The 18,608-nt window shown below is 42.6% G+C and overlaps 1 long non-coding RNA gene across 1 annotated transcript; it reads right to left on the minus strand.

The window, feature by feature from the left end:
- Positions 1–2,769: 2,769 nt before the first annotated feature.
- LOC140200855 (uncharacterized) lies at positions 2,770–7,288 on the minus strand. Its single transcript, XR_011886744.1, has 3 exons — positions 7,170–7,288; positions 6,913–7,003; positions 2,770–3,501 (listed from the first exon to the last, which is right to left on the minus strand). It is a non-coding gene; the product is annotated as an uncharacterized lncRNA (long non-coding RNA).
- Between the last annotated feature and the right edge of the window lie 11,320 nt (positions 7,289–18,608).

Consider the following 18,608-nt stretch of genomic DNA (forward strand, 5'->3'; position numbering starts at 1 on the left):
TCTCTTCCCCATCCCTCATCTTCTCCATTTGTCCATCACTCTCACCTTCCTCCCTCTGGTTCTCCTCTTTAGTTCATGTTCCACTGCCCTCTCTTAGCAGGTTCCATCTTCTTCAGCCCTTTGTTACTTCCATTTGCCACCTCCCAGCTTCCTACATTATTCCCACTCTCCCCTGTCTTCATCGACCTATCACTTAGATTCAACTATCACCCATTAGCTCTTATGCCACCCCCTTACCCCAGCCTGTTATACTAGCTTCTCTTCCTCTTCCTTTCCAGTCCTGATGAAGGGTCTCAACCCAAGATATGAAATGTCTACTTCCCTCCGTAGATGCTGTCTGACACACTAAATTCCTCCAGCTAAATTGTGTGTGTGTGTGTCTTTTTTGTTTTAATTCCAGGTTGTTGTGAAATTAAATTCCGCAGCTGTCAAAGGAAAATTTGTGCTCATTTCTCTGGTTTACTAGTCCAGTAAGTTAACCTGCTCCACCATTTTTGTGACAGTTTTGTTCACAAAATATATCTTTTATTTACGTGCAACAAACAATCTGATTCCTGACATAGGATTTTGATTCAAAACGCCGAGAGATCCTAATTCTGCTCACTCCCCCCCCTCCACAGACGGTGCTCGAACTGCTGAGTCCCTCCGGCTGAGTGTTGGTTGCTCCGGATTCAGCATCTGCTGTCTTTGGTGTTTCCATTTCATTTATGTCTCTTTGTATTGATTAACGAACCATTATGTGAAATGAATTAAAGTAGTCACAAATCATAGAGACAAGAAATTCTGCAGATGCTGGAAATCCAAAGCAACACACAGAAAATGCTAGAGGAATTCAGCAGGTTAGGCAGCATCCGTGGAAATGAATAAAAAGCTGAGTCCCCTCCTCCTTCCCTTTCTCCTATGGTCCATTCTCCTCTCCTCTCCAGCCCTTTACCTTTCCAACCTACCTGGCTTCACCTGTCACCTGCTAGCTATCCTCCATCCCCTTCCCACTCCACCTTTCTATTCTGGCGTCTCGCCCCTTTCTTTCCAGTGCTGAAGAAGGGTCTGGGCCCGAAATGTTTATTCATTTCCATCGACGCTGCCTGACCTGTTGAATTCCACCAGCATTTTGTGTGTGTTGTTCTTAATGTTCACAGTGCTTCTGTAACATGATGCCGTTGCTAATTCACCAAAACCCTACTGATCCTGAGTTGATGTATATTTTATTCCCCATGATTCCTATTTCTAAATGGGCACTTCCTTCCTGTCCTCCCAGCTTTTTATTCTGACGTCTTTCCCCTTCCTTTCCAGTCCCGAAGAAGGTTCTTGGCCCAAACACCAACTGTTTATTCACTTCGATCGACACTTTCACATATACTTAAGTGAAACCACAGTGTCAATGTTAGAAATAGATTGTGCAGGTCTAGAAGGCTTGGTTTCATAAGAAAATATCTCTGATTTGTGACTGAAGATATAGTAAAAAAAAATTGTGAACCTTTGGTATTCTCTGACCAAGGTTTCTGTGAAGTGAATCATTAAGTATATTGAGGGCTGAGACAGATAACACCTTTTGGACATTAGTTAAGTCAACGGTTACGGCACAGGGAAGTAGAATTCAAGTCGATTTGATCCACCGTGATTTAATTGAAAGGAATGGCCTACTTCAGTTCCTATTTCTTATTAAGTATTGGTCAATAGTAATGCAGAAACTTGTTACTTGTTACATACACCTGTTAGGGTGCATTCTCCAGATACCATATAAGGTAACCATAGCCTCCAGCCAGGAGCAGATGTCATCAGGTGGTTCCCAACCTTCATCAAGTGTTTCAACCCTTAACCCCAACACTCTCCAGTTGGTGGGCTGGCAGTGGTGGCTAAATCTCTGCCCATCTGCTCCTGGCTTCCAGCTCTCCTCCTCTCGCCTACTCCAAATCCAACAAGAAGCTCGTTCTGCCTCTTCCCCCATCCTACGAGCTGCTTGTTTTTTGCTCCTTTCGTCCAGGCCCAGATCTGACAACAACCGCCATGCTGATTTGACTGGGAAACCTCTGCAGCCGATCTCCACAGGGAACAACCATGCCTGCCATCCCTTGTCTTTACACTGCTGCAGAAAGGGCTGGTACTTCAAGGCCTTTTTCTCGTGGGCCTCTTCCCATCCCTCCTCCCACGGCACAGTCAGCTCAACCAGAATTATTTTCTTGTCTTCAGTTGACCACAGTACAATGTCCGGGCATAGGGTTGTGTGCACCACATCTGGGAACTGCAACCTCCTTCCCACATCGACCCTCATCTCCCAGGACCTGGCCATTAGCAGCAGTTTGGGCTTTGGTTGTTTGGTTACGAAAGGCCTAGCTCCCTCTTTGATGAAGGTGATGGCCTTCCTCAAATCTGTGCCAGCCGTCCCCTTCTTGCATCTCTCCCGCTCTAGTGTGTCAGCAAGAGCCAGAAGCACCTTATCATGGTGCCACCTGTACCACCCTTGAGTTAGAGCTGTTTTACACCTGGACAGTATATGAGCCAGTGTCCCCTTTTGACCACAGACCTTACAGTTCGGGTCCTCTCTCATCCCCCATGTGTACAGATGTAGTGGCAAAGGAAGGGTGTCATAAGAATATTTTCAATCAGCAAATGCACTGATACCTATGCATTTCCATGATTTGTCCTTGGTTTCTTTGAGGTAAACGTTTCTTGTATTTCTAGTGCTGTGAGGCTGATTTAAAGATACATTAATGATATTACAATTTAATTTTCATAACAAGAGAAAAATAAATTTAATATTGATCTCATTATACATCCATTTTGGTTGGAATATTCCAACCCTGCCTGTTGCTTTCAGTTGGCTCCAAATATCAATGACTATCATTGATGCAAAGGCATATAAAGGATTTGAAGAGGATTTCCCAGCTTTTATTAAGCTCACAAGTTGCATTTTTGTATCGACGTGAGGAGAAGTGCATTAAGTGGTAGAGAAGTTGTTATATTTACATATACATTTGAATATTTTATACAAACAATATCCAATCATTATCACTGGTGAGAGAATCACCAATCCGAAGGAAACAAGACTACAGACAAATCCTGTACAGCAACTTCTACACTTACTAGAGCAGTCAGAGTTCTCTGTGGCAGCCAGCTTATCTCCCTTCTCCTGGTTCTGCACTGAGATTGTGCACTGAGTGTTGTTCACCTTTTCCAACGTTTCAGTGATGGTGCAAGAGGCATAGTCTCTTTCCCCGTTTACCTTGCAGTGATCTGTTATACTACCTTCAGTATCAGGAACGCTAGCTATGAAATCGGCTCTGCTGCCAGGTAAATCTGCTGAATTTGATTTGACTTGTAAGTTACAAGAAGGTATTTTCCTCTCAGTGGACAAACTCACTTCATTTGAAGGAGTAAGCTCAATATAGAAAAGTTTCGTATCCTCCACTTTCAGATTCACTTCAGATACCACTTTCACATTCTTGCAAGATGACATGTTAATGCAATCCTTCACTTCTTAGGTGCTTCTGTAGTTAATGCCTGAAGAAATAAGAACATATATCAAAAAATTAGTTGAACTCCAACATATTTGATTGCAGCATCTGTTATGAAATGTAAAATACTTATTAGAACATAGAACATAGAAATCTACAACACATTACAGGCCCTTCGACCCACAATGTTGTGCCGACCATGTAACCTTCTCTGGAAACTGCCTAGAATTTCCCTACCACATAGCCCTCTATTTTTCTAAGCTCCATGTATCTAAGAGTCTCCTAAAAGACCCTATTGTATCCACCTCTACCACTGCTGCTGGCAGTGCATTCCACACACCCACCTCTCTCTGTATGAAAAACTTACCCCTGACATCCCCATTGTACCTACTTCCTCGCACATGAGTTAATTTTCCAATGAGAAAACTGACTTGGAATCCGTTCCTACGTACTGTCCAAATTGATTATTTCCACAGAGCAGGGTGATGTGGAGTGTACATGTGCAGGGTCAGGATAATGAAATCCTTTTCTCAAAGTTGAACTGTTGAATTTGGTAGCTTTAATCATTTCTATTTCTCAATGCAATTTCATCATTCTCACAGTAAATTTAGTACTTGAAGGTCAACCTCTCACACGCTAAAAGATGAACCATATTCTGAATTCTGTTTTTCTAATTACCAGCTCACCGTATGTATTTGTCTGGATGGCACACAAGCAAAAGCTTTCCATTGTATCTCGTGTACTACCAATGTGAATCAACAACAGAGCCTGCAGGACCTCACCATTCTGCTACCAGTAGATGTTGTTCTGTATGAAATTGTAACCTTTTGGTTACCCTGGGTGAATGGGCCAGTAACCCAGGTGACGTAGGGAAGAACAGAAGTTAGACACTGGGAAAATCAGTGGACCTGTTCAACTTGTGGTTATATGGATCTAGTGTTTCCGGGCGTATATGAAAAATAAACTCCTCTCGGGCTTCAAGCAGGGTACAGGAATCGTGTTTAGTTTTATTTCAGTGGCCTGCTTCACCGGGTGGTCCCAAAAGCCATTGGCGCAGCGCAGTAATTTTGTGCCATCGAAGTTAATCCTATGGCTGTTGTGAATGCAGTGTTCTGTTACCGCCGATTTCTCCAGGTAACCCAAACGGATACACCTCCTGTGCCCATGCATCCCATCTGGCCGATACACGCTGCTCTGCGTTCACAGGGAATCCTGTAAACACCAGCTGACCTGAGTCCCAGGGCATCATAAACCTGCATTAGCTGTGACTTGAGTTCCTTACACATTTGTGGATGGTATTAATCCGGTATTTCTTCAGGATCCTGGTGAATATTCCAGAAACTGTGGAAATATAGGAAAGACAGCCAGTAGCAACGGGCTCCTCCTCACTGTTGGGTTTCCTGTGTTTTCCATTGGCCTTTTAAAGAGCTCGATTGATTTCCTTCACCGTGTAGCCATTCTGTGGGAATGTTGTGTGTAATAGTTTCACTTCCTCATGGAGACTCTCCGGGTTCCATGGTTTCTGGAAGGAGCACCAGGAACCTGAAGAAATACCGGATTAATACCATCCACAAACCCGTGAGGAAATGAGTCACAGCTTATGTGGGTCAAAGGTGACCTGGGACTCAGGCCGGCTGGTGGTTACAGGATTCCCTGTGAATACGGAGCAGTGTGTATCGGCCAGATAGGACGCACATTGGAAACCCACGTCAAGGAGCACAGGAGGTGTATCTGTTTGGGTTACCCGGAGAAATCGGTAGTAGCAAAACATTGCATTTGCTATGGTCATAGGATTGACTTCGACGGCACAAAACTACCGCACCAAGCCGATGGCTTTTGGGACCACCTGGTAAAAAAGCCATTGAAATAAAATTAGGGACATTTTTCTAACAAAGACGAAGGTCTTGCTGTAAGTAATAACCGGAATTTGATTGTAAACAAGATGGGACAGCAGACACCTGATTGGATGGAGACAAACCAATCAGCAGGGACGGGCTACTGGGGTATAAATACCACCGGACTAGACATACCTAGGCATCGTCTTTGATGAAGATGTCAGAGTCTGTCATTGAAATGTCGGTTAAAGTCGATACCTCTAGCCGGCTGGAAGCCCGAGATGGGTTCATTTGTGATTATATGTTTGGAGGAATAAATCACAATCTTACTTGTGAGCTTGATATCAATTGAATTTAAAGCAGAATGCCTTGACATATTGGCTTCCTCTATCCAATATTGCTCCGAAGGTGTCTGAAATGGGAGGATGAAGGAGAAGGTGTGGGGAAAATATGACCCTGATTTATCGCACTATCTTTACTGAAAACTACCATGAAGTCAAAAACTGGCAATTCTTCATATCTCTCTGTTGTGTTCTTGGCTGGATCTAGATTACAATAATAATGAAGGTGAATCTGATGGATCCTAAAATGAGCCTCAGTAAGTAATTTGTTGAGATTCAGTGTGGAGTAGGTCCTTCCGGCCCTTTGAGCCATGCTGCCCAGTGATCCCCCAATTTAACCCTAGCCTAATCACGGGACAATTTACAATGGCTAATTAACCTACTAACCAGTGCATCTTCGGACTGTGGGAGGAAACTGGAGCTCCCGGAGGAAACCCACGCGGTCACGGGGAGAACATACAAACTCCTTACAGGCAGCGGAGGGTACTAAACCGGGTCTCCTGTTCTGTAAAGTGCCGTGATAACCACTACACTGCCGTGCCACCCTAACAGATCAACAGACGTCACACAAACACAGTATAACAAGGGGTCCTTTACTTCATTCGCTCTTTAATGAGAGTGATAAATTAGAACAGCACAAGAAACTGCCATTGTTGGAAACACTGAAATAGAAACATAAAATGCTTGAAACACTTCCGAACAGATAAACAGTTAACATTTCACGCTGCTGAAGGGTCTCGGCCCAAAATGTCAGCTCTTTACTGCATTTCATAATTGCTGCCTTGCTTTCTGAGTTCCTCTAGCATTTTACATGGTTAACATTCAGGTTATTTTTTAGCAGAAGCAAACGGTACATACAGGGCAGTGCAAAAGTCATAGGCTCAATTATACAGCTGTGGTGTCTAAGACTCTTGCACAGTTCTGTGGTAGTTTTATGTACTGCTGCTGCCATGAAAAAACAAATTTTCATGGTGTATGTGAGTGATGATAAACCTGATTCTGATATGGGTCTCTATTGTGGACTGAGAGTGGAAAGGGGGCAGGGAGAGGGGAGTCATGGTTCGGAAAAGGAGAAGGGAGAGGGGAGGGGACAGGAAGCACTGGAGAGACATCCTGTAATGATCAATAAACCAATTATTTGGAACCAAATGACCATATACTGTGTGTGTGTATATATATGTGTGTGTGTGTATATATATACCGAAGACTTTTTCACGGTACTGTACATGAAACATTTGTTTCAGGCTTTGCAGTGAGTTGAGGTCAGGCGTACTCAATTACCTTAGCCAAGTTTCCTGATGGTCACTGTGGTACCAGAAGGTGACAGCTGAAAGGTTATTTGGCCCTTACGGCAGTGATTCTGATCCTGTTCCTACATGGAAACAATTCAGCAGAATTTGTAGGACAAGAAAACAAAAGCAAGAATTCCGTTTTGCAGAAAAATAAATAATTCTTTAAAAAAAACTTTCCTGTCAAGCTTATTTTTAAAAACTCAGAGGAGTTAAGATGTAATGAATTGCTTAAGCATTGGTTCTTACCTGAATTGTATCAGCAGTTCAGAAATGTTTTCAGAAAGTGAACCTATCTGCTGCATTAAACACCTCAATGCTTACTGGGCTGTGCTGGGAGAAGTGAGAGATCATAAATGATTGAGATTCTCAACGATCTGCTGTTATGACACTTGCAAAACATTGTTTGATGACGTCTTTTCAAGCAGAATTTACATAAAGGCCAAGCCTCTCTATGGCATCTGAACCATTCCTTCAACACTCTACTGAAGTATTCCTTCCCACATTCCTCTTCGGTCCAGCTTGCTCCAGATAACCACCACTCCTGCAAGAAAAAAAATCCCTCATATCTCCCTTAAAATTTGCCTCTCTCACTTCAAAAACTTGGGCTATTCTCTTTGGAGCGAAGAAGGATAAGAGGTGACCTGATAGTGGTGTACAAGATGATAAGAGGCATAGATAGAATCAACGGCCACTCTTATTTCCCTAGACAGAAATGGCTTATCTGAGGCAACAGAATTTACAAGGTGATTAGAGGGAAGTATAAAGGGTATATCAGGGCTAGGTTTCTTTACACAAAGATTGGAGAGTCTGTGGAACATGCTGCCTGGGGTGGTGCCAGAGGGACGTTTGAGAGACTTAGATATGCACAAGGATGAAGAAAACTGGATGGTTATATGGGAGGGGAGTATTAGATTGACCTTAGAGTAAGTAAAATTGTCGGCAGAACATCAACAGCCAAAGGACCTGTACTGTGTTGTTCGATGTTCTATGTTCATCTTAACCTATTCTCTATATTTCTGGACTCTCTGCTCTGGGAAGAAACCGCTGTCTATTCAAAGTTCAAAGTAAATTTATTATCAAGGTGCATATATGTCTCCATATACAATTGAGATTCATTTTCTTGTGGGCATACTCATTAAATTCACAATAGAACAAAAACCATAATAGAATCAATGAAAGGCCGACTGACTTGGGTATTCAACCAAAGTGCAAAAGACAACAAACTGCAAATACACAATTAAGGAAATAATAGTGATATAAGCAATAAGCAATAAGTATTGAGAACATGAGATGAAGAGTCCATAGGTTGTGGGAACATTTCAATGATGGGGCGAGTGAAGGTATTCCCTTTGGTTCAAGAACCTGATGGTTGAGGGGTAATAACTGTTTCTGAGCCTGGTGGTGTGAGTTCTGAGGGTCTTGTTCCTTCTTCCTGAATACAGCAGTGAGAAGAGAGCATGTGCTGGGTAGAGGGGTCCCTGATGATAGATATTGCCTTTCTGCAACAGTATTTCATGTAGAAATGCTCAATGGTGGGGAGGCCTTTACCCGTGAAGGACTGGGCTATACCCACTACCCTTTGTAGGATTTTCTGTTCAAGGGCATTGGTGTTTCCATACCAGGCTGTGATGCAGCCAGTCAACATATTCTCCACCACACATTTATAGAAGTTTGTCAAAATTCTATCTGTCCTTAATAATTTTATATACCTCTATAAGATTACCTCTCAGCCTCTCTTGGTTTCAATGGGAATAAACTAAGTCTATCCAATCTCCCCTTATAATTCCTGTCCTCCATTCCAGGCAACACCCTGATGAAGCTCTTCTGCACATTCTCTATTGATCCCACATCCTCCCAGTTGAGTGGCAAGCAGAAATGTACATAATATTCCAGATGCAGACTAACAAAATTTTGGTGTAACTACAAAATGACGTCCCAATCATTATACACACCTCTGCCTGTGAATGCAAAGCCTCTGTCAATACAATATCCACAACTTTCAGTGCTAAGGACTTGCAGGCCAAGGTACCTTTTTACTCTCTTAAAGAACCTGCCAAGGTACCTTTTTACACTCTTAAAGAACCTGCCATTTATTCTATATGCCCTACCAAAAGTCGACTCCCGTTATCTCACATATGTCGGGATTAACTTGCATCTGCCTCTGCTCTGCCCAACTTTTCAGCTTATCAATGCCCTGTTGTATATTTGGGAAACCTCCTTTGCTTCCTTCAGCTTCACCAATTTTTCATAGTATCTGGAAACTTACCAGTCAGAGTACCTGCATTCGCATCCAAATTATTTACATATGTTACAAAGAACAAAGGTCCCAGCACCAATCCCTGTGATCGATAGATAGACACTTTATTGATCCTAATGGAAATTACAGTATCACAGTAGCATTACAAGTCCACTGACATACAAATTAGAAGTAGAAAGAATAAAAAATATGTTACTTCAACCAGTCTAACGGGAGGGGGTCATCACTTCCCTGGCTATAGATTGACCCATTATAGAGCCTGATGGCTGAGGGTAAGAATGACTTCATATAGCACTCTTTGGAGTAGCACAGACATCTTAGTCTATTACTAAATGTACTCCACCGTTTCAGCCAAAGTGGCATGCAGAGGTGAGAAACATTGTCCAGAATTGCCAGGATTTTCCACAGAGTCCTTCGTTTTTCCACAGCCTCCAGTATGTCCAGTTTGACTCCTATAACAGAGCCAGCCTTTGCAGACATCCCACCCTGCAAAAACTCATTTCAGGGAGGTAGCACCATCAATTTGCGGGAGACTTCTGGGAGAGGTGGGATATCTGCAGTAGAGTAGCTCTTTAGCAGCTAGCCAGCTAGTTTAAATAACGTTAGCTGTGCTAATGAACGAATGACACCTGTTAAACTCACCTCAACATGTCTTTTACAGTCCTAACCCACCATGGGCAATAGAAAAGTCACTGTTGCAAACAGTGCAGCGAGCAACACTGTCATTACTTTGACCCCTATTAGGCTGGGGTACACTTTAGTGTAGTCTGGGGTGACTTACGTTTTTTTTTAGAACACTCTGCAATGGCGCGCTCTCGCTTGCGCGCTCTCTCTGTCTGTCCCGTGGTCGCTCGCACGCTCTCAAGCGCTCTCGCTTGCCTTCTCTCTCGATCGCTCTCTCTCGCTCTCTCGCTGGCTTTCGCGCTGACCCGCTCTCCCCTGCTCTCCCCCGCTCTCTCGCCCTCGGGCTCGCACGCTCGCTTGCCTTCGCTCTCGCGCTCTCTCTCGCTTTTCTCTCGCTCGCTCCCAAAAAGATTGATTTCCGTGATATTGTATACAATTTGCGGGCATCAGGGAGCCACTATTAATATGTGGGAGACTCCCGGAAGTTCTGGGAGAGGTGGGATGTCTGCCTTTCTAATCAGTTTATTAAGCCTGTTGGCATCACCCATATTGATGCCATTGCCCCAGCACACCACCACATAGAAGATTGTACTGGTGACAACAGACTGGTGGAACATGTGAAGGAGAGGCCTGCACACTCCAAAGAACCTCAGTCTCCTCAGGAAGCAGAGGTGACTCTGGCCCTTCTTCTATACTGCCTCCGTGTACACACAAGTTAAAGTCTTCCATTCAGAATAGCATCTGTGCATCACTACTTTCTGTCTCCCACCGTCAAGTGACTTCTGGATTCATTTCGCAAGCATGCCTTGGATGCCATTTGCCGTAACCTTCTAAACCAGTCTACCACACAGAACCTTGTCAGAAGTCTGACTTGCATTACGCTCATCCCATTGAAAGAAACATTCTTCTGCACCGGGACATGTGGTAGAACTCCCGAATAAGATCAAGACCCATTCAGTTTGTTTTGTACCATCCAGGTCCAAACCAGGATGATATAATCATATGATGCAACCACAGGCTGTGTGTGGCTGATCATAACAATCGGCCTCCAATGAGTGATTAAACAGATCTAGACATGGACAAAGAAAAACTGCCAGTATTGGCAACCACAGGACAAAAGTCATATCCTCTTTGAAAGCATTCTGCTGTAATCTCTAATCTTGGACGGGAGTAGAGAGAGCAGCGCGCCTGCGTGTGCACAGCCCTCCGGTGAAAATGATATCGTATCTGTTAAATAGGGGCCATGGACAATTCTGATTTGATGGAGAATTGACGTGAAAGCACAGAGGAACATCTGGAGAAATTTCTGAAATGCTTGTTCGCTGCTGTCGTTACTGCGTGGTCGGGAATCTTTTGGAGGGTAGGCCTCAAAATCCCCGGCCTTGCCTGCTTTTGGCGACCGAGAAGGAGGTCGAATCATTTGGACAGAGATGACGCTCAGTACTCGGTGTCGGAGAGCTGATCAGAGCTCAAAGTTTTCGGATGACTCAGAGTCGGACTGTGGTCGGCATGGCAGGGAGAGTTTTTCTTCCTTTTCCCGTCTGCATGAGATGTGGGACTTTCGAGAAACTTTGAACTTTACTGTGCTCATGGACTTCTTCATCAAGTCATGATATTGTTGCACTGTTGTAACTATATGTATAATTATGTGGTTTTGTCAGTTTTTCCAGTCTTGGTCAGTCCTGTGTTTTGTGATATCACACCAGAGGAAATATTGTATCATTTCTTAATGCATGCATTACTAAATGACAATAAAAGAGGACAACGTGTCTTCATAATCTAATCTAACCTAATCTAATCTAATTTTAGACAAATCATATACCACAGCTGAAGCGCACCTTCAATAACTCCAAAAGACTGAGGTTGGGTAAAATACTGAAAGGCTTTTATTCGCTGTACAATACGACCTCCACAGTGAGTGTCTGCCCCCGGACTGAGGGGGAGGGGCAAGGCGAACACCTTTATACAGGATTCTGTGGGAGGAGCCACAGGGGTAGTCAGCAGAGGGGCATGTCCAGACAGTTAACCCAGTTACAACATATATATGGTTTACCACAACAGCCCAAAAGAAAAAACTTGCACAATAATAAAACAGCATCAGCTCCAACCATGAGTCTTTTTCTATTTAACACAGTCACAAAATCATGTATACAGATTAGTTTTAAACCCATCCATCCCCCATTAGAGAGATTTGTTCTGGAGCTGCTCCGGCCTATGGTCAGGCCACACTTAGATCCCCTCCAGTTTGCCTACCAGACCCGACTAGGAGTTGAGGATGCCATCGTCTACCTGCTGAACCGTATCTATGCCCACCTGGACAAGCCAGCGAGCACTGTGAGAGTCATGTTTTTTGACTTCTCCAGTGCGTTCAACACCATCCACCCTGCTCTGCTGGGGGAGAAGCTGACAGCGATGCAGGTGGATGCTTCCCTGGTATCATGGATTCTTGATTACCTGACTGGCAGACCACAGTACGTGTGCTTGCAACACTGTGTGTCCGACAGAGTGATCAGCAGCACTGGGGCTCCAGAGGGGACTGTCTTGTCTCCCTTTCTCTTCACCATTTACACCTCGGACTTCAACTACTGCACAGAGTCTAGTCATCTTCAGAAGTTTTTGGATGACTCTGCCATAGTTGGATGCATCAGCAAGGGAGATGAGGCTGAGCACAGGGCTACGGTAGGAAACTTTGTCACACGGTGTGAGCAGAATTATCTGCAGCTTAATGTGAAAAAGACTAAGGAGCTGGTGGTGGACCTGAGGAGAGCTAAGGTACCGGTGACCCCTGTTTCCATCCAGGGGGTCAGTGTGGACATGGTGGAGGATTACAAATACCTGGGAATACGAATTGACAATAAACTGGACTGGTCAAAGAACACTGAGGCTGTCTACAAGAAGGGTCAGAGCCGTCTCTATTTCCTGAGGAGATGGAGGTCCTTTAACATCTGCCGGACGATGCTGAGGATGTCCTACAAGTCTGTGGTGACCAGTGCTATCATGTTTGCTGTTGTGTGCTGGGGCAGCAGGCTGAGGGTAGCAGACACCAACAGAATCAACAAACTCATTCGTAAGGCCAGTGATGTTGTGGGGATGGAACTGGACTCTCTGACGGTGGTGTCTGAAAAGAGGATGCTGTCTAAGTTGCATGCCATCTTGGTCAATGTCTCCCATCCGCTACATAATGTACTGGGTGGGCACAGGAGTACATTCAGCCAGAGAATCATTCCACCGAGATGCAGCACAGAGCATCATAGGAAGTCATTCCTGCCTGTGGCCATCAAACTTTACAACTCCTCCCTTGGAGGGTCAGACATCTTGTGTCGATAGGCTGGTCCTGGACTTATTTCATAATTTACTGGCATAATTTACATATTACTATTTAATTATTTATGGTTTTATTACTATTTAATTTATGGTGCAACTGTAATGAAAACCAACCTCCCCTGGAATCAATAAAGTATGACTATGACTATGACTATGACTATTAAAATTATTTTGTTACTCTAATCACCTTTTGCCATTTATTCGAGCAATCATTACCAATAAGCAGAATTATTTACCGCAATGCAACCCTTCCATCACTTCAATCATTTCAGTTGATCTTTTGTATATTTTTAAAATTATAACACCATTTTTGTACAGCAGAAGGAAGAGATGTGCACAATATTCCAAGCACAAGTAAACTAATGATTTATAAAGAGATAGGACTACATTGCTGTATCAGCCTTTCCCATAACTTAAGCTTCAAAGGTTCTACTGAATATTCTATTACACCAGTATGCTCAATGTACCTAATAAACTACTCAAAATGCTGGAGGAGCTCAGCAGGCCAGGCAGTGACTGTGGAAAACAGTCAGCATTTCAGGCAACGCCCTTCTTCAGGATTGGAAAGGAAGAGAGCAAGCCAGAGTAAGAAGGTGGGGGAGAGGGGAGGGGAGGGGAGGAAGAGGAACAAGGTGGCAGGTGACAGGTGAAACAAGTGAAGTAAAGAGCTGGGAAGTTGATTGGTGAAAGAGATACAGGGCTGGAGAAGGGGGAATCTGATAGGAGAGGACAGAAGACCATGGAAGAAAGGGAAGTGGGGAGGAGCACCACAGGGGAGTGATGGGCTGGTAAGGAGATAAGGCAGGAGAGGGAAACAGCAATGGGAAATGGTGAAAGGTGCTGGGGGCAATTAGCGGAAGTTTGAGAAATTGATGTTCATGCCATCAGGTTGGAGGCTACCCAGACGGAATATAAGGTGTTGCTCCTCCAACCTGAGTGTGGCCTCATCACAGCAGTAGGTGAGGCCATGGACTGACATGCTGGAATGAAAAGAGGAAGTGGGATTGAAATGGGTGGCCATTGGGAATTCCCACTTCTTGTAAGTCCCCTCTCCCACTTTCTAACCCTTTCCTTTCCTTTCCAGTCCTGAAGAAGAGCCTTGGCCCAAAGCATCAATTGTTTACTTTCTTTCCATAGATGCTGCCTGTCCTGCTGAGTTTCTCCAGCATTTTGTCTGTGTTGCTTTGGATTTTCAGCATCAGCAGATTTCCTTGTGTTTGTGACACTATTCAATATATTGTTTCTTGGGTAACGATCAATTACATTCTTCCAGTCCCAGGTAACTCTATTCATTAATGATATCTAGAGAATATGCTTAATGCCCTTTATTAATTCCAGGACTTCCACGGGATATGAAATTGCTCCCTTAGATGGAGTGGTTTCCGTGGGAGTTGTAAACACGCTTCGTTCATTTGGACTCATTTTTGCTTATGGCACATAGCACACAATCTAGTTTTTAGAATGTCTTTCATTAAGGCAATTGCATTCCTAGAATCTTTATTTGTTGATAGTAAGTTACACCGATAAGTTATGAAAGCAGAATTACGTCAAGAATTAATTCTACTTTACACTTGTGGAATTTGGACACTGTTGTTAATGATACTATTTTTGGAGCTGGAACAAGTTCGGAACTATTTTAGCCACAATGGAATGTTTATATATAGCACTAAAACACTTTCAACATATTTCTCAAAAACTAGCTTCTTACCAGTTTAACAGGGTTCTGGCAGCAAAGAACGATCTGTAAACTCCTGTCAAGTTATAAGCCTGGAGGAAAGAATTGGAATGATAAATAGTATAACACCATTTGGCAAAACTTCTGCTTAATTAGTGTGGGGAGCTAAACCTGAAAATTTCCCTCTAAAGGAGCCAGTGGTAAAGATATAAAGCTTCAATCATGTAAACTAAATTGAATTAATAGTGGGTAAGCCTGCTGATCAACTGTGTGCATACTTGAAGTAGATACAATCCAGAGCAAATGCACAGCTCAAAAATAAAAGTTATACATAGCAAACTAAATATAGTTTTGCATAAGTAGATCGAGAAGTGAAATTCAATTGACTAGGGCACCCACAGAAAGCAGAAACGCGAATGAAGGAACCAATGAGAGGTGCAAGAAAGGAACAGGAAAACAATGTTTGGAAGAGGAGCAAAACACTGGGAAAGAGTTCCACTATTGTTTGAGGGGACATGCTGGTCTTGTATCTCAAGGGCTTGACCATTGATCGTGGGACTCGAGCTTGAATCTCATTGTAACAGTTAAATAGTAATAAGTAAACTGAAAATTAAAAGACAGGTTCAGTAATACTCTTAAATAAAAATTTTCCTGTCATAAACCATGTTGATTTTAATGAGTGATGTTATGTATTTCTAAGTACCATGTTACAGCGCACTTAATAATGGATTTCAGGATTTTGCCGCAACAGACATCATGCTAAATGGCCCATAGTTCCCTATGTTTCCCACCTCCATATGTCCATAAGACCATAAGACATAGGAGCAGAATTAGGCCCATTGGCCCATTGAGTCTGCTCTGCCATTCAATCATGGCTGATCCTTTTTTTCTCTCCTCCTCAATGCCAGTTCCTGGTCTTCTCCGCGTAACCTTTGATGCCATGTCCAATCAAGAACCTGTCAACCAGCAACATCACATTTACTACCTTCCAATCTTATGGGATCATTCCTGGATCTGAGGAATTTTAGATGATCATCCTAAAATATTAATTAACCATACAACCATATAACAATTACAGCACGGAAACAGGCCATCTCGGCCCTTCTAGTCTGTGCCGAACTCTTACCCTCACCTAGTCCCACCGACCTGCACTCAGCCCATAACCCTCCATTCCTTTCCTGTCCATATAGCTATCCAGTTTAACTTTAAATGACAACGTCAAACCTGCCTCAACCACTTCTGCTGGAAGTTCGTTCCACACAGCTACCACTCTCTGAGTAAAGAAGCTTCCCCTCTCTTTTTTTTCAAATCCTATAGGCAAGGAATCACGCTCAGTGAATTGACTAGTTTTAGTCCATTTAACTTTCTAGTATTTTCTCATTAGTGAAGTTAATGCCTTAAAATTCCTTTCTATGATTTGTTGATTTCATTTCTGCTACACATACTATGTTTTCTGTAGTGAAGATACATTCAAAATTTACTTCGGATATTTCTTTTCTTGGGGTCTACACAGTACTCACTTTACTAGGTACACCTTGCTCATTAATGCAAATTTCTAATCAGCCAATCATGTGGCAGCAACTCAATGTATAAAAGCATGCAGACATAGTCTAGAGGTTCAGTCGTTATTTAGACCAAACATCAGAATGGGGAAGAAATGTGATCTAAGTGACTTTGACCGTGGAGTGATTGTTGGCGACAGATGGGGTGGTGTGAGTATCTCAGGAACTGCTGATCTCCTGGGATTTTTCATGCATAACAGTCTCGAGAGTTTACAAAGAATTTTGAGAGAAACGAAAAAAAATCCAGTGGCAATTTTGTGGACAAAAACACCTTGTTAATGAGAGAGATCAGAGGAGAAAGGCCAGACTGGTTCAACCTGACAGGAAGGCAACAGTAACTCAAATAACCACACATTGCAACAGTAGTGTGCAGAGGAGTATCTCTGAATGCACAACATGTTAAATCTTGAAGACAATAGGCTATAGAAGCAGAAAGCCATGAACATACCTGAGTGACCTCCTAAGGAGTTTGCAAAGGTTCAGCATGACATCTAAAACTTTGATAAACTTCTATAGATGTGTAGTGGAGAGTATATTGACTGGCTGCATCACAGCCTGGTATGGAAACGCCAATACCCTTGAATGGAAAATCCTACAAAAATCAATGGATACGGCCCAGTCCATCACAGGTAAAGCCCTTCCCATCATTGAGCACATCTACAGCACATGCTGTCATAGGAAAGCAGGATCTAAAATCGGGGACCCACTCCACCAAGGCTGTGCTCTCTTTTAGCTGCTGCCATTAGGAAGAAGGTAGAGAAGTGTCAGAGCTCACATCTCCAGGTTACTAACCCCAACCATTAGGCTCTTGAATCAAAGGGGCAAACTTCACTTAACTTCATTTGCCCCATCATTGAAACGTTCCCACAACCTATGACCTCACTTTCAAGGAGTCTTCATCTCATTTTCTCAAAGTTTATTGCTTATTTATTTAACACTATTATTATTTATTTATTTTTGTTTTGACACAGTTTGTGGTCTCTTATGTAAATTAGTCTGGTCTTTCATTGACTCTGTTACGGTTACTGTTACTATGCCATGAATATATTGAGTATGCCTGCAAGACGATGAATCTCAGGTTGCACATGATGACATATATGTACTTTGATAGTAAACTTACCTTGAACTTTGTACACGAGCAATCTGATAAAGTGCTCACTGAGTGTATATTCATTTTTACTACCCGTTTCCTTTCTACATGGTTGAAGAACTTCTTACAATCATGTTTCCTACCAATTCTCAAATATCTTTTTCCTGTTTTCTAATTTTTTTTATAGTCATAGTCATAGTCATACTTTATTGATCCCGGGGGAAATTGGTTTTCGTTACAGTTGCACCATAAATAATTAAATAGTAATAAAACCATAAATAATTAAATAGTAAAATGTAATTTATGCCAGGAAATAAGTCCAGGACCAGCCTATCAGCACAGGGTGTCTAACCCTCCAAGGAAGGAGTTGTAAAGTTTGATGGCCACAAGCAGGAATGACTTCCAATGACGCTCTGTGTTGCATCTCGGTTTTGATTATTTGTTGTTATTTCTGAAAGCCTCTCAATCTTTCGGCCTATTATCCACTTCAGCAGCAGTTTTCTGGCAATGTTGATTGGGACTTTGCATTGGATCCTACATGGAAAGTTTTGGTGGGGGTGGGAAAGAGGAGATTTTCAATGGACTGTCTGATCGGCATAAGCCAAATCAAGAAGAATTTTCCACAGCTCCTGGATTGGAAAACTCATTCCAAGAAGTCATACAGTTTAAATTGCAGAATGCAAACACATCACATTAGTCCTTTGCCGAGAATGATTTGAAGATACGTTACGAAAATGGAAAAATTACTTTCCTATGGAATTGGCATTACCTCCTAGCTACATGGACATCTCAAAGTAAATCATGTCAGAAAAGAAAAATGGAGAAGACAGAAGCACAATTGGAGACAGAAGAGAGACAATGAGAGCAGATTACAAAGAAAAATAGCCGCATGTGTTTACACAAGGGATACACAAGAGACCTTTAAAGCAGTAGGTATACTCAGCTCATTTTTATTAATGGAATCTGAATTCTTATCTTGGAAGATATTTGTTTCCCTAACACTGAAAAATGATGTTCATAAGTTGTAAAATAATAGCTCTCATCTTTCTCTTTATTCTTCTTGCAAACACACAAAAATTATTCAGTCATGTATCATGCTGTAGACATTCTGACACTATTATTTTCAGAAATTGATGTGGAATATTTCTAAATC

The sequence above is a fragment of the Mobula birostris genome, chromosome 7, assembly GCF_030028105.1.
Source record: "Mobula birostris isolate sMobBir1 chromosome 7, sMobBir1.hap1, whole genome shotgun sequence".
NCBI classification, from domain to species: domain Eukaryota; kingdom Metazoa; phylum Chordata; class Chondrichthyes; order Myliobatiformes; family Myliobatidae; genus Mobula; species Mobula birostris.